General features: G+C 45.6%; 1 protein-coding gene across 1 annotated transcript in view; it reads right to left on the reverse strand.

Annotated features, from left to right (window-relative positions):
• HNRNPAB (heterogeneous nuclear ribonucleoprotein A/B) overlaps positions 1–12974 on the reverse strand; it is a 71905-nt gene that overhangs the window by 58562 nt on the left and 369 nt on the right. The gene's annotated exons all lie outside the window — the stretch shown is intronic.

The raw sequence follows: 12974 nt of genomic DNA on the forward strand, positions 1-12974 counted from the left end.
TGAACCGCTGCTTGCGGAATGCTTGTCCGAGCGAAAGGAGTTCCTCTGCTGAAAACGGGCATGTTGAGAAACCTCAGCAGAGCGCCCCGGGCGATACCTTCTAGCTTCACGGAAGCGAGGTCTGGAAGAGAAGGGCCACACAGAATCCTTGGAAGAAGGCCTCGGCCTATCCTCGGGTAAGCGCTGGGGTTTAGGGTCCCCCAGGTCTTTCACAATCTTCTCCAGCGCCTCTCCAAATAACAGGTGGCCCCGAAAGGGAAGCTTCACCAGCCTGTGCTTAGAGGCCAAGTCAGCCGCCCAATGCCGAAGCCATAGAAGGCGGCGGGCAGCAACCGCCACAGACATCTGCTTAGCTGAAGCTCTGACCAGATCATAGAGGGCGTCAGCTAAAAATGACAGGGCCAACTCCATCCGCGGTTGCAACCTCAGCGAGGGACTCCGCACCATCCGCAGGCTGTTCCACTGCCTGTTGTAACCAAGAAGGCAGGCCGGGCAGCATAGGAACTGCATAGAGACACCCTTAAGGCTAGGCCCGAGATTTCAAATGACCATTTCAATGTGGATTCAAGCCGCCGGTCCTGTACGTCCTTCAGGGCAACCCCTCCCTCTACGGGGAGAGTGGTCCTTTTAGTCACCGCCGTGACCAAGGCGTCCACTTTAGGTATCCCCAAAGGGGCCAAGTGCTTCTCACTTAGAGGGTAAAGCGGACCCATAGCCCTGGCCACTTTCAAAGGCCCCTTCGGGTTCAGACCATTGAGCTGAAATAAGCACTTGGATGGAGGTCATGCACAGGAAAGGCTCGAGCAGGCTTCTAGTAATCACCAATCCTCGGATACCAGAGCAGGCCTCCCCCTTGGCAGGATCATCAATCGAGAGGGCCTGCAAGGCTGTCCGAAATGAGCGCTGGCAGCTCATCACGGTGAAAATCCTCACTGCATTGGGATCATCCAGATCCAGTGGCAAACTGGCACTTTCCTCTGCTCTTCAGACCATGAGGCCCTGCCAGAATCCTCAGAATCCACACCGCCTGACCACGGGGGTGGGGGGGGGGGGGGGGAGTGCGCCACTCTCGACGGAGAATTTACCCGTCTGTGTTTTTGCGTCCTTCCAACGCTCAGGAGAATCAGCCAACCCTGGGCCATCAATACCCGGGGGAAACCAAGGTAGCAGCACAGTGTCATACATGTGCGGCAGAGCTCTTTATGCATTAAAGCACAAACTCCGGGGAGAAACACTCACCCTGACCCTCCGTCTCTGAATCAGGAGAAACAAAAATAGAAGCTCCTCTAGTAGCCTCTAACCGAGGCGTCCCCCTGCACTCAGATTCCTCTGCAACAGTGAGGGTCGAGGCATGCGGCGCTTCCAAAATGGCGCCCACTGCCAGCTCCATTGAGCGGGAAGAATCAACACTCACCATGCTCGTACAGCTCTAGCGTCTAAGAGCCCCGCTGCTGATCTACGTTTATCACAATGGGAGCAGCGTTTAACTGCTTCAGCAGCCATCGTCCAACCGGACCAGAATTATATAAGTAAAATGGCGGCTTCTCGCCAAAATTTACCCCGATCAAACAGCGTCCGGGGACCTCCCTGGAGGAGCTGGGCATCACTCTCACCTCAAAAGACCGAGTCAACGAGCTCCGGTCAAGTTGCACGTGGAAAATAGCCTTAGAATAGCCACGCAGAACCAATGCGTATTCCGTTTTTTGTTTTTTTTTTTACGCTGTGAGGAAAGTTGCAGGCAGGCAGCAAAAGAGGTACTCCGGTAGGCAGGGGGACGGGTAAGGCAGGGAAAGGGCGAACCTATATGCCTTCAAAGTGGGCACCACCAGCCACAACACCCCTGCTTCAAGCCACCCCAGGCAGAATTTTTCCAGGAGCTGATTAAGCTACATCCACACCTGCTGGGAGATAGAGCGTCCATAGAGCATTATGGTTTTTCAGTGTTCTCTATCTCCACCTGCTGGTAGGCAGACACAACTCATCAGTTAATGCATTCATCTGCTGCTGATGACAAGGAACTATGCTTCCTACGCAGACATGAAGCTGTGTAACACCTGCAGTCATAGAGCTGTGCTCCACTTCACCCAATTTGCAGAGAGAAGAGTTGTGCTAAGCATACAGAGATGGAGCTACACTCAACAGGTGGTGGAGCTGCGCTATGCACGCAGACAGGGAACTGCATTCCATACGCAAAGAGAGAGCTGCATGCCACACACAGACAAGGAGCTGCGTTCCACAGGCAGACACAGAGCTGTGCCCCACGCTGAGACCTGCAGAGAAAGAACTACACAACATGTGAGAATGGAGTTGCGTTCAACATGCAGAGATGAAAGGTGCAGAATAAGCAGCCACGGAACTTCACTCAACATGCCATGATAGAGCTGTCCTCAACATACAGCGATGGAGCTAAAGCCAACCTGGAACTGTGGAACTGTGCCCAGAATGCAGCGATGGAGCCGTGCCCAACATGGAAACAATGGAACTACAGGAATAATGAAGCCCGCGCTCAACAAGTAAAATGCATAGATGAAGTCCCGGGAAACAGTCAGAGAAGAAGGGGCTGCCAGGAGGCCAACAGGAAAGGAACACAACTTGTGGAAATGCAGACCTGGCGCTGCACACCCCTGGCCCAGAGGGACTAAAACTACAAGAAGAGAAAGCCCCATGCCCCAAGAGACACTCTGGGCCCTCAAGTGGTCTCTGAGCCACAATGACCGCCCTCCTGGGTAACAGATGGAGCAGCAGTCAACGTAGAGAAAGAACTCCCGCCAAGAATCACGGAGCTGGAATCCTCAGACCATAGGGAGCAAAATGCAGCTATAAGGCAGGTGAGCAAGAAACAACTCTTGCCAGGCAGGAACAAAGAAGAAGCTGACCACTAACACCAAACTGAGGAAAAACCAGCTAAGGGAGAGTCAAACTCCAGACCTAGAACAGATCCACTTCCCTGCAGAAAAGTAGAGAAAAGCGCACAGCTAAGAGGCGATAATCCAGATGCACAGCAATAGATCTGCTAAGCAGGAAAGGACTGCGTCCCTTACAGAAAAAGGAAAGGAGTGCCAAATGTGCCAGGAGAGAGGGCGCCTGAAATTAGAAAAGGCAAAATCCACCTGTGCCAGGCTAAAACTCCCGCCCCAAAAGCAAGGAAGCAAGGAAGAGCTGTGGCAAACTAGTTCTAAAAAGGCACATTCCCATAAAGCGACACTGAACTAAGTCCAAGCAAAAGACTGGCAAGAATGGCGCTCCCGAGGGTACTCAGAAGAGGGATTGCACTAGCAGTTGCACACCCAAGGGCAACTCGGACCCCTACCAGAAGGGAAAGTACCCTGCAGACAAACCAGAGCAGACAGGAGGATCCACGGGGCCAAGAGAATCAGAACGTCCCTATGGAAGGGAGGAAAAAACTGCTGCCAAAACAAGAATCAAATAGCAGGGGCATCTCAAGCAAGATGCAGAAGCAGCAGAGACAGATGGTCTGAAAAAGAATGGACCAACTGCCGCATAAGGCTGACAGGAATGAAAAAATAGCCCTGGACTAAAAGACAGCCTGCAGCCAAACGTAGCCAGCGAGAGACTTCCCCCACTTTGTTAATGGCAGACTAAGACCTCTGAACCGCAAAGGTACAAGTTCCAGCAACGGGGCCGCCCTCTGAACCAGCTGCCATCTAGAACTGTGAAGAGGAAAAAAAACAACTGAGTTTCGTGATCCAGACACGAGCCGTGTCCCACCAAAAAAAACAAAATCAAAGCAACTGTACTAGCTCATAAGGGTCCAAGAATCAGAATCAGATGCCGGCCTGCAAAATTCAAAGAAACTTCGCAAGTGGCCCCTTAGAATACGTTGCCAAAGGCGGGGAAATAAATCAGGTAACAGGCAAAAGAAAGAAGGAAAAACAAAGTTTGTTGTTTCTTTTTTTTTTTTAAACAACCTTCCTCACTAGTGACAGGAATTAAAAAGGTTTACCTCAGAGGCAGAAAGGAGGGAAAAAAACAAAGTTTCCTTTTTTTTCTTTTTATAAACAATCTTCTTCACTAGTGACAGAAATAAATAAAGGCTTACCTCATAGGCAGACATTCAGATATACCTACCACCACAGAAGAGAAGAACCCCACAGGAGAGACAAGTTACTCCATGCCACAATCAACCATTACCCTGCTAGAAAGACAGCCAGGGGAGGAAAGAGAGTGGAGGGAACCTGGGTCAGTGGATATCACCCTAGCTGGCAGATGAGGAACTCAGGACCACTGAGTATCATCTAAAACTAGCCCCAACACGGCTACTAGCACACCCCTGGCTCCATTGTCACCAAAAGAATCTGGGACAGGAGCTACCAACCAGCAATCCAGAGCAGCTGCACGATCTGTCCACCATCTGCTAGGAGACAGAGAAAATACTGAACCAGGGTTGCCAGCTGGGAAAAATTTTCCCAGCCCGAAACAACCGTAAACCCGCCCCAAAACCGCCCGTAGCCAATCCCCGTCTTCCGTGTCACCGAACCCCGCCCCCGCATCACCTAACCCCGCCCCCACGTCACGAACTCTGCCTCCCACGTCACTAGCCCCGCCCCTACGTCATCCCTGACGTCAACCCCGCCCCTAAAAGGCTTCTATTGGTCCAATTTGGACCAATAGAAGCCCCGGAAAAGTTTCTATTGGACCGAATTGGACCAATAGAAGCTCCGGAAACGCCGAACTTGCACAGCGGCAACGGGAAAACCGCCCAAAAAACCGCATCCCGCGGCCGGTGAAATTTTTCCCGCCGCCCGCTGGCAAAACCCACCCAATTGGGCAGTAAAACCGCCCACCTGGCAACACTGTACTGAACCTTCCAAGCTGCACGATACCCTTAAGGGGCGGTTTACTTGGAACTATTTTTTTTTGTCTCCTTCCGCTGATAGATGGGCATAACCCATTAGTCTGGACAGGTCTGGTATAGATGCCAAGAAATATATATACTGATTTACTTCTATTCATTCTACACCACTCAGGATTTTGTAGACCTCAATCATATCTCCCCTCAATTGTCTCGTTACCAAGCTGAAGAGCCCTAACCTCTTTAGCCTTTCCTCATAGGAGAGGAGTTACTTCCCCTTTATCATTTTAGTCGCTCGTCTTTGAACCTTTTCTAATTCCACTATATGTTTTTTGAGATATGGTGACCAGAACTGAATGCAAGTACTCGAGATGCAGTTGCACCATGGAGCAACACAAGCATTATAGTATTTTCAGTCTTATTTGCCCCACCCCTTTCCTAATATTCCTAGCATCCTGTTTGCTTTTTGGCCACCGCCACATACTGAGCAGAAGATTTCAGCGTATTATCTACAGTGACACCTAGACCTTTTCTTGAGTGCTGACCCCAAGGTGGACCCTAGCCATCAGGTAACTATGATTCGGATTATTCTTTCCAATGTACATCACCTTGCATTTGTACACATTAAATTCAACTGCCATTTGGATGCCCAGTCTTCCTACAATATTTCAGTCTGCATGTGTTTTAACAACCTGGAATAGTTTGTATCATCTGAAATTTATCATATCACTCGTCATGCTGATTTCCATATAATTTATAAATATGTTAAAAAACACCGGTCCCAGTACAGATCCCTGTGGCACTCCACTGTTAACCCTCCTCCATTGACAGAAATTACCAATTAACCCTACCCTCTGTTTTCTGTCCAATAACCAATTCCTAATCCACACCAGAACCTTGCCTTCTGTCCCATGACTCTAATTTTCTCAGGAGTTTCTCATGAGGAACTTAATCAAAAGCTTTCTGAAAATCTTGACTAGATACACTACATCAAACGGGTCACCTTTATCCACATGTTTATTCACATCTTTAAAGAAATTAAGCAAAATTGGTGAGGCAAGAGTTCCCTTGGCTGAACCCATGCTGACTCCATCCCATTAAACCATGTTTGTCAATGTGTTTTGTAATTTTATTCTTTATCATATTTTCCACTATTTTGCCTGGCACTGACTTCAGGCTTACCAGTCTGTAATTTCCCAGATCACCCCTAAAACCCTTTATAAAAATCAGCATCACATTGGCCAGGTACTACGGATGATTTCCCCACTGAAGCTCCTTGTGACTCTGGGCAAGTCTCTTAGGGGATCTTTTATTAAAGATTAGTTCGAGTTATCTGCAGCAGGGCCCATAGGAATAAATTGAGCCCCGCTGCAGATAACAAGCTAATCTTTAGGAAAAGGCCCCCTTAATCCTCCATTGTACAGAGTCACAAGGAAATGCAATGGGGAAAAAGAAGTTTAACATACCTTTAATCACACAATTAATTGCAATTACAAATTTTAATTTAAATGCAGCCTAAAAAAATTGAATAAAAATACAAATTGAAAAATTACAAATGAAAGAATCTAAAGCAGCATGCAGAATGACTATAAACAACCTTACAGTTTTCACAGCCTAGTTCAGAAAAAGCAAGCCTAAAAAGAGAGAGTAGTGGCAGCCAGTGAAAGCATGCACTGTCAGAGAAGGAACAGACTCGATTAGATTAGCATCCTAAATTTTACATATTACAATATTGCTTCAGAAGACTTTAAAGTATTTAAGGAATCCAGATTGTACCGACTGTACAAAAAGAGATAAGGATCCCTTTTACTAAAGGGTGTTAAGATGCGCTAAACCCAGATTCCAATGCGGGACTTTGCTTTAAGCCCAGATTCAACGTGGCACAATTAAGGCATTTTTGAGTAACTTTGTCAGTTGTGCACTAAAATGTTTGCATTAACGCACACTACCTATAAAAAGTTAATGCAAGAATATTTAACGCCTCTTATTTAGGAGGCATCCACTGCTCTTGCATTAACTCGGCAATAACCAGTTAATATTCACGACTGCGAATGCACTAGCTGGTTAAAGCTTCCATGACACACCCCCTCCAAAAATACTTTTTTAAAATAGTTATCGTGCAAGTTAAAGCGCTCTATCATGCGTTAGGGCTTAACACTCTGTAGTAAAAGGGCCTCTAAAATAATAATGTTACTAATGTCTGAAAATAGTAGAGGAAAAAGACCTCAGCTGGCTGTGGCTGTACAATAAGCAGTAAGATTACTGATATATCTTCGAGAAACCAGCAATCTGCTGACAGCACTTTATATAAATGATTGGCCAAAACCTCCATGAAAAATCTCAGTCTATTCAAAACATTCTTAAATTTTTTAGTTTTTTTTATTTTAAATTTAAAATCAATGCCTACACCTTTCTTCTATTTAAATTCACAGCTTCTTCTCATTACTTCTTATACTTAACTCACTCACATTGACATCATATGATCAAAGCAGGGGAAAGAAAGCACTTAAACTGCACAGCGATCCCTACAGGGACCCGTTTCACCTGCATTGGCTTCAAGGGATCCTCATGGATCCTTCCTTGCTTCCCACCACATAATGCAACAGGACTAGGTATGTGCTGGGAGGCACAAGCACCCTTTAGCATGGAAGGACACATGAGAATCCCCTGAAGCAGGGGCATAGCCAGACCTCGGCGGGAGGGGGGGGCAGAGCCGAGGTGGGGAGGGCACTGTTTAGCCGCTTCCCCCCCCCCCCCCCCCCCCCGCTGTCGCCACCGCCACCCACCCTGCCGCCGCATCAGGTACCTTGTTTGCTGGTGGGGGTCCCCAACCCCCGCCAGCAGAAGAGTCTTCTTCAGCACCGGTCGACTCCGGCGCCTTTGTTGTGTGATAATCTATTTCTGATGCCTTACGTCCTGCACTGGGCTACATGCACGGTGCAGGATGTAACGCGTCAGAAACAGATTATCACACAACAAAGGCGCCGGAGTCTACCATCGCTGAAGAAGACTCATGGAAAGGGTTCCATAAGTCATTCTCTAAATGATTTCCCCAACTTAATAAATCCTAAACACACAAAAATCAAAACTCCCTCCTTTAAAACCTATTTTACACTTTAATCCCAACGTTATCTTACTCATCCTAAAACACTCCTAAGATGCTGATACTGTCTAAGAAAATGAATCATTTTTTATTTATTTTTGTTACATTTGTACCCCGCGCTTTCCCACTCATGGCAGGCTCAATGCGGCAGGCCATGGAGGGTTAAGTGACTTGCCCAGAGTCACAAGGAGCTGCCTGTGCCGGGAATCAAACTCAGTTCCTCAGTTCCCCAGGACCAAAGTCCACCACCCTAACCACTAGGCCACTCCTCCACTCCAGAATGAATCATACTACAAGGGGGAGTTATCAACGTGAGTTACCATTAAGAGGTGTTATTCTATTAACCTCAGTTATTAGTAACTAGGAGACATATTTTCAAAGCACTTAGCCTTCCAAAGTGCCATGGGTTTCTATTGAACTTTGGAAGGCTAAGTGCTTTGAAAATATGCCTCCTAGTAGGTCTCACTGCATAAAATAGGACCTGTGCTAGGTTAGTATGTTAGTGGTAAAATAGACCATCTTAATGGTAGCCGATTTTGATAACTATACCCTTAAACATGTTTTTTGTTTATTTCTCATGGTTTGTGCAGAGAAGTAGGTAGTTTAGTGAAACAGAATTCCATGTACAAGGCAGGGCCAGTGTTAGGGGGTGCCAATCTGAGCAATTGCCTTGGGCCTCAATACCACAGGGGACCCCCATGACTGCCTCAAGCTGAAGAACACAGCTTGCAGATGGCCTTGGAGGTCTCTCTCGTTTCTGCCCTGGGTCCCTGCATGTCTAACCCTGGCCCTAGTACAGGGAGAGAATATGGAAGAACATGGTTAAAGGAAATAATGGAAAATAAAGATTCAAATGCATTTCAAGTAGGAGAAAACAATATTTTAACATTTAAAAAATATAATTTAAGGACAACTTTTCCTTCTGCCGCCAGTGCATGCATGACTCACAACTCTCTTTAAACAGAACATTAAGAAATAAAATGACAGGGTGTGTGGGGAAATGGCAGCCACACCCTGCATACGGCTCAAGGTACACTGAATTCCTTCAGTGAATATCATGTTTTGTGCTCTCACTTTTAAACTAGTCTAGCTCCAAAGTTTTTCATATATTAAATATTGGTGCTTCATTTTTCTTTTTATAGTCTGCCCAACTCAAACACCATATCCATGCATGGCAACAAGAGAAACATATTTGTCATGAGTCAGGATTTGCTTCTAAGTTCACAATTGGAGTTATTGTATTAGCACATGGCTTTCGATGGGCTCTGCAGGGATACCAAGCATTCCCCAAATTATAAACCAATGGTTCCCAGATGAGGGTCACAAGCAAGTCTGCACAAGAAAAGAAAATGCATACACAGCTGGCAACATGTGGCCATTTGACTCATAGAAAGTCTGTACTTTCTTTTCAGCCATCTGTGAGAAGAGCAGGGAGGCAGTTATCTGTTACGGTCTGTACCCACTCCCCCCCCCCCCCCCCAAATACACTTGCTGCTAGGAGCTGAACACTTAGAACAGATCAGGTAAATACTGCTCAAATTTGCCACTCCTTTCCTCAACTACCAACATTGCCCGCCTGAACTTGCCATCCCTCCTCTGGATCTACTCTTCCTTCTCTCACCACCATCACTACCACAAGCCCAGGCTTGCTCAAAACAACATTATAGCTATCTTCTTGCTAATCTCATTGGCTGGAGCAGGCAGCTTTCAAAACTGAACTGGGGGTAGAAGAAGTAAGCCTGGGGAAAGAGGAAATGGTTGAATCTGGCATAGGTGAGCCAGGGAAGGAGGGTGAGAAAAGGTATGAGGAAGGTGGAAGGAAGGAATGAGCAAAGTTGGGGTTTTTTTTAGGGGGGGGGGGGCATGTAAGTAAAATGGAGTGTGTCAGGGGTTGAATGGTTAATCTGGGGGAGGTGATGTAATCTTGACAGGGAAGAGGAATAAAGCTGCACTTAAGAGTCAATGGAGGAAGAGGCGAAGAGGGAAACTGAAGAATGATCCCGCAGACATAAAGGGAATGAGTAACAGAACCATGCTGGCTTCCTATTGAAGAACATCACATTTAAGACAGACAGAAGAAGCCCACCACTAATTCTTGTTCTCATCCCCACAACGCTACCGTTCTCCTGGGTCTTAAACATTGTGGGATCTATCCACATGCGGGGGGGCATGCGATGAAACTACAGTGTAGTAAATTTAAAACAAATCGGAGAAAATTTTTTCTTCACCCAACGCGTAATTAAACTCTGGAATTCATTGCCGGAGAACGTGGTGAAGGCGGTTAGCTTGGCAGAGTTTAAAAAGGGGTTAGACAGTTTCCTAAAGGTTTAAGTCCATAAACCGCTACTAAATGGGGAAAAATCCACAATTCCAGGAATAACATGTATAGAATGTTTGTACGTTTAGGAAGCTTGCCAGGTGCCCTTGGCCTGGATTGACCGCTGTCGTGGACAGGATGCTGGGCTCGATGGACCCTTGGTCTTTTCCCAGTGTGGCATTACTTATGTACCCCTTACTCCACTCAAGAAACTGGGCAGAGGAGGACCACAAACAAAATTTTTTTTTTTTTAATAAGTAAAAATAAGATTCCCCTTCATGGCAACAGGGCAAAATGGCAACCTAATGGGGAAGAATTATACATGACGGAAAGTATTGGCTATAGCTTTCATTACTATATGGGGGGGGGGGGTCACACAAATTTTCAACTAATAAAATGGGTTACATCAGAAAGCATTTGGGAAGCATCTTGTTTGGGAAGCATAAGGTGTTCGAGTTGAATAAGAGGTAAACCATTTTGCTGTAGCAATAGTAAAGGTAGTATAGTAAGTCCTTGATAATAAATAATTAGGGGTGAAAATGGGTTTACTTGCTCCTCCCTTTGCATGTCTCTTCCCAGCACCAGTACCACAAGTCTACTGGCTGGAAGAGATGTTTAGGGATGAAATAATTGTGGAGACCAATAGCACAAGAAGAGCAGAGAGTTTTCACAAGTCTGTATTATCTGCCTTTGCATGGAAATAGTAAAGTGAGCAAACATAACCTGTTTGATTCATAAGTTTTTTGTTGTTGTTTTTGACTACCTTATATAAGACACAATGGTTACACTGTACTCTAAAATTCACATAATACTATACAAGAATTCAGATGTTTAGAAGGCTACACCCTCAAGAAGTTCATCTTTGTGCAACTGAAGAGCTTAGTTCCAAAACCTGTTGTGCAAAAAGCTGTTTTTTTTTTATAAATTAACATTTTTAATTTTCAAGAATTCTAATGAACACAGAAAATATTTTTTTCACTGAATATCATATACCTTACAAATAAAGGCCTTTTAGTATCAATTTCACCTCTCCTATGACTATCTATCTATGAAGGGAGTTTGTTTCCAGTATAAATTTACTTTTCAAAACAAAACAACCCCAGACAAAACTGATTGTTCTGAATGGATATCTTCTGCCTGGACAGTTAATATGGATGCTAAGGCCATGAAATATTTTGCTACTCTCCCACTAGTCTCAGGTGATAAAGGCCTAGTCACGGTGGAAGAGGCACAGCCTGGCACCCTACCCCCCCCCCCCCCCCAAGGGCTGGTCTGAACTCCTGAAGGGTGCAGTCTCAACCTTTCTGCACTTGGAAAAGGACTGCTTCTCAACATCCTTGGGGTTGAGGCGCCACCGTCCAGACTCCCACCATGTCAAAGTCTCTCTTGCTCTCAATGCCATGACTTGCCAGGTCCAAAATGAGCCAACATCTTTGGCCGGCCCTCTGGCAACTGCTGAGGCTTCGCCTTACCCAGATTTTTCACCAGCTTCTCAAAATCTTTCCTAAAAGAAAGACAACCCTGAAAGGGCAATTTACTGAACAGCGCCTCAAAGGTCACATCCTCTGCCCAGTTACAGAGCCACCACCAACTCCTGGCTACTATCACCAATGGGACCGACTGGATGAATCCCCTTCCAATAATAGTCAAGACCCCACATGGTCCCTTGCCAGCTAGCCCAGCAAGCTAGTACCCACAGGCTGAAACTAGGGGCAGGAAACTGAGCAGTAATCTTGGCTCTGCTGGACTAGGACCTTGTGCTGAACCCCCAGGGGCACACACTGGCTGTGGACACCCTGCCAGGGCTTCACACCTGCTTCCAGCATCAACTCAACCTTATCCTCTGCTGGAAAAAGAGAAACAAAAGAATTCCAGAAGGCACTAGCCCTTATTCCAGCGATATTACTAAAAGAGTTCAGATTCTCTACTTCCATCTGCTGGTCAGGAAGGGATATGACCCACTGGTGCAGACTGGTCAAGTCAAGGGATAAAAAAATTATTTTACAAAACAAAAATTTCAGGTTTTCTGTGTTGTTATTTGAGACTCAAGATATATTACACCTAGTTTTAATAAATAAATGCACAACTATTCCATTCAGGGTCTTTGTCTAGTTCATCATGGCACATTACCCCTTAGACAGGGGCAGCAGTTAATCTTGCATCACGAAGGGAGGAACATCCTTTAGAGTCAGATAGCTTTATTGACCTAACATGCGTTGCCAAAGTAATAGATGTGGAAGTAATTTTAGAACAGAGTATTAATAATTTTTTAAACCCCCACACTTCTATTTTATAAAGACAAGTTGTGCTTAGTTGCCTTTATATAAGAAGTTTCTACAATAATCCGCAGCAGTGCCAAATGCGGCCTACCACACAAATATTCTCATACAAAGTTACACCTGATTCAAGGAAAGTACAACTATGCACACATACTCTAATGCAGGCACATTACTATTTTAGAAACTAAAACACACAGGTATGCAACAACTCAACCTAAGTACAGACCTCTTAAAAGTGCACACAAAGCTACATACAGCCACAACCATTGCCACATGAAGAATACGCCCCACACTAGAAAATGCCAATTTTAATCACTTTGAATATAGTTTCATGATACAACATTAAATAAAGGTATAGGACATAAAAAGGCTTTGCGTTTAATAATTCAGAGACAGTAAGTGTAGGAATATACAACGCATGTTGTGCAAGCCTACAATGCGTTTAAACTCGAGTGCACAACA

This window comes from Microcaecilia unicolor, chromosome 8 (genome assembly GCF_901765095.1).
Source record: "Microcaecilia unicolor chromosome 8, aMicUni1.1, whole genome shotgun sequence".
NCBI lineage: Eukaryota > Metazoa > Chordata > Amphibia > Gymnophiona > Siphonopidae > Microcaecilia > Microcaecilia unicolor.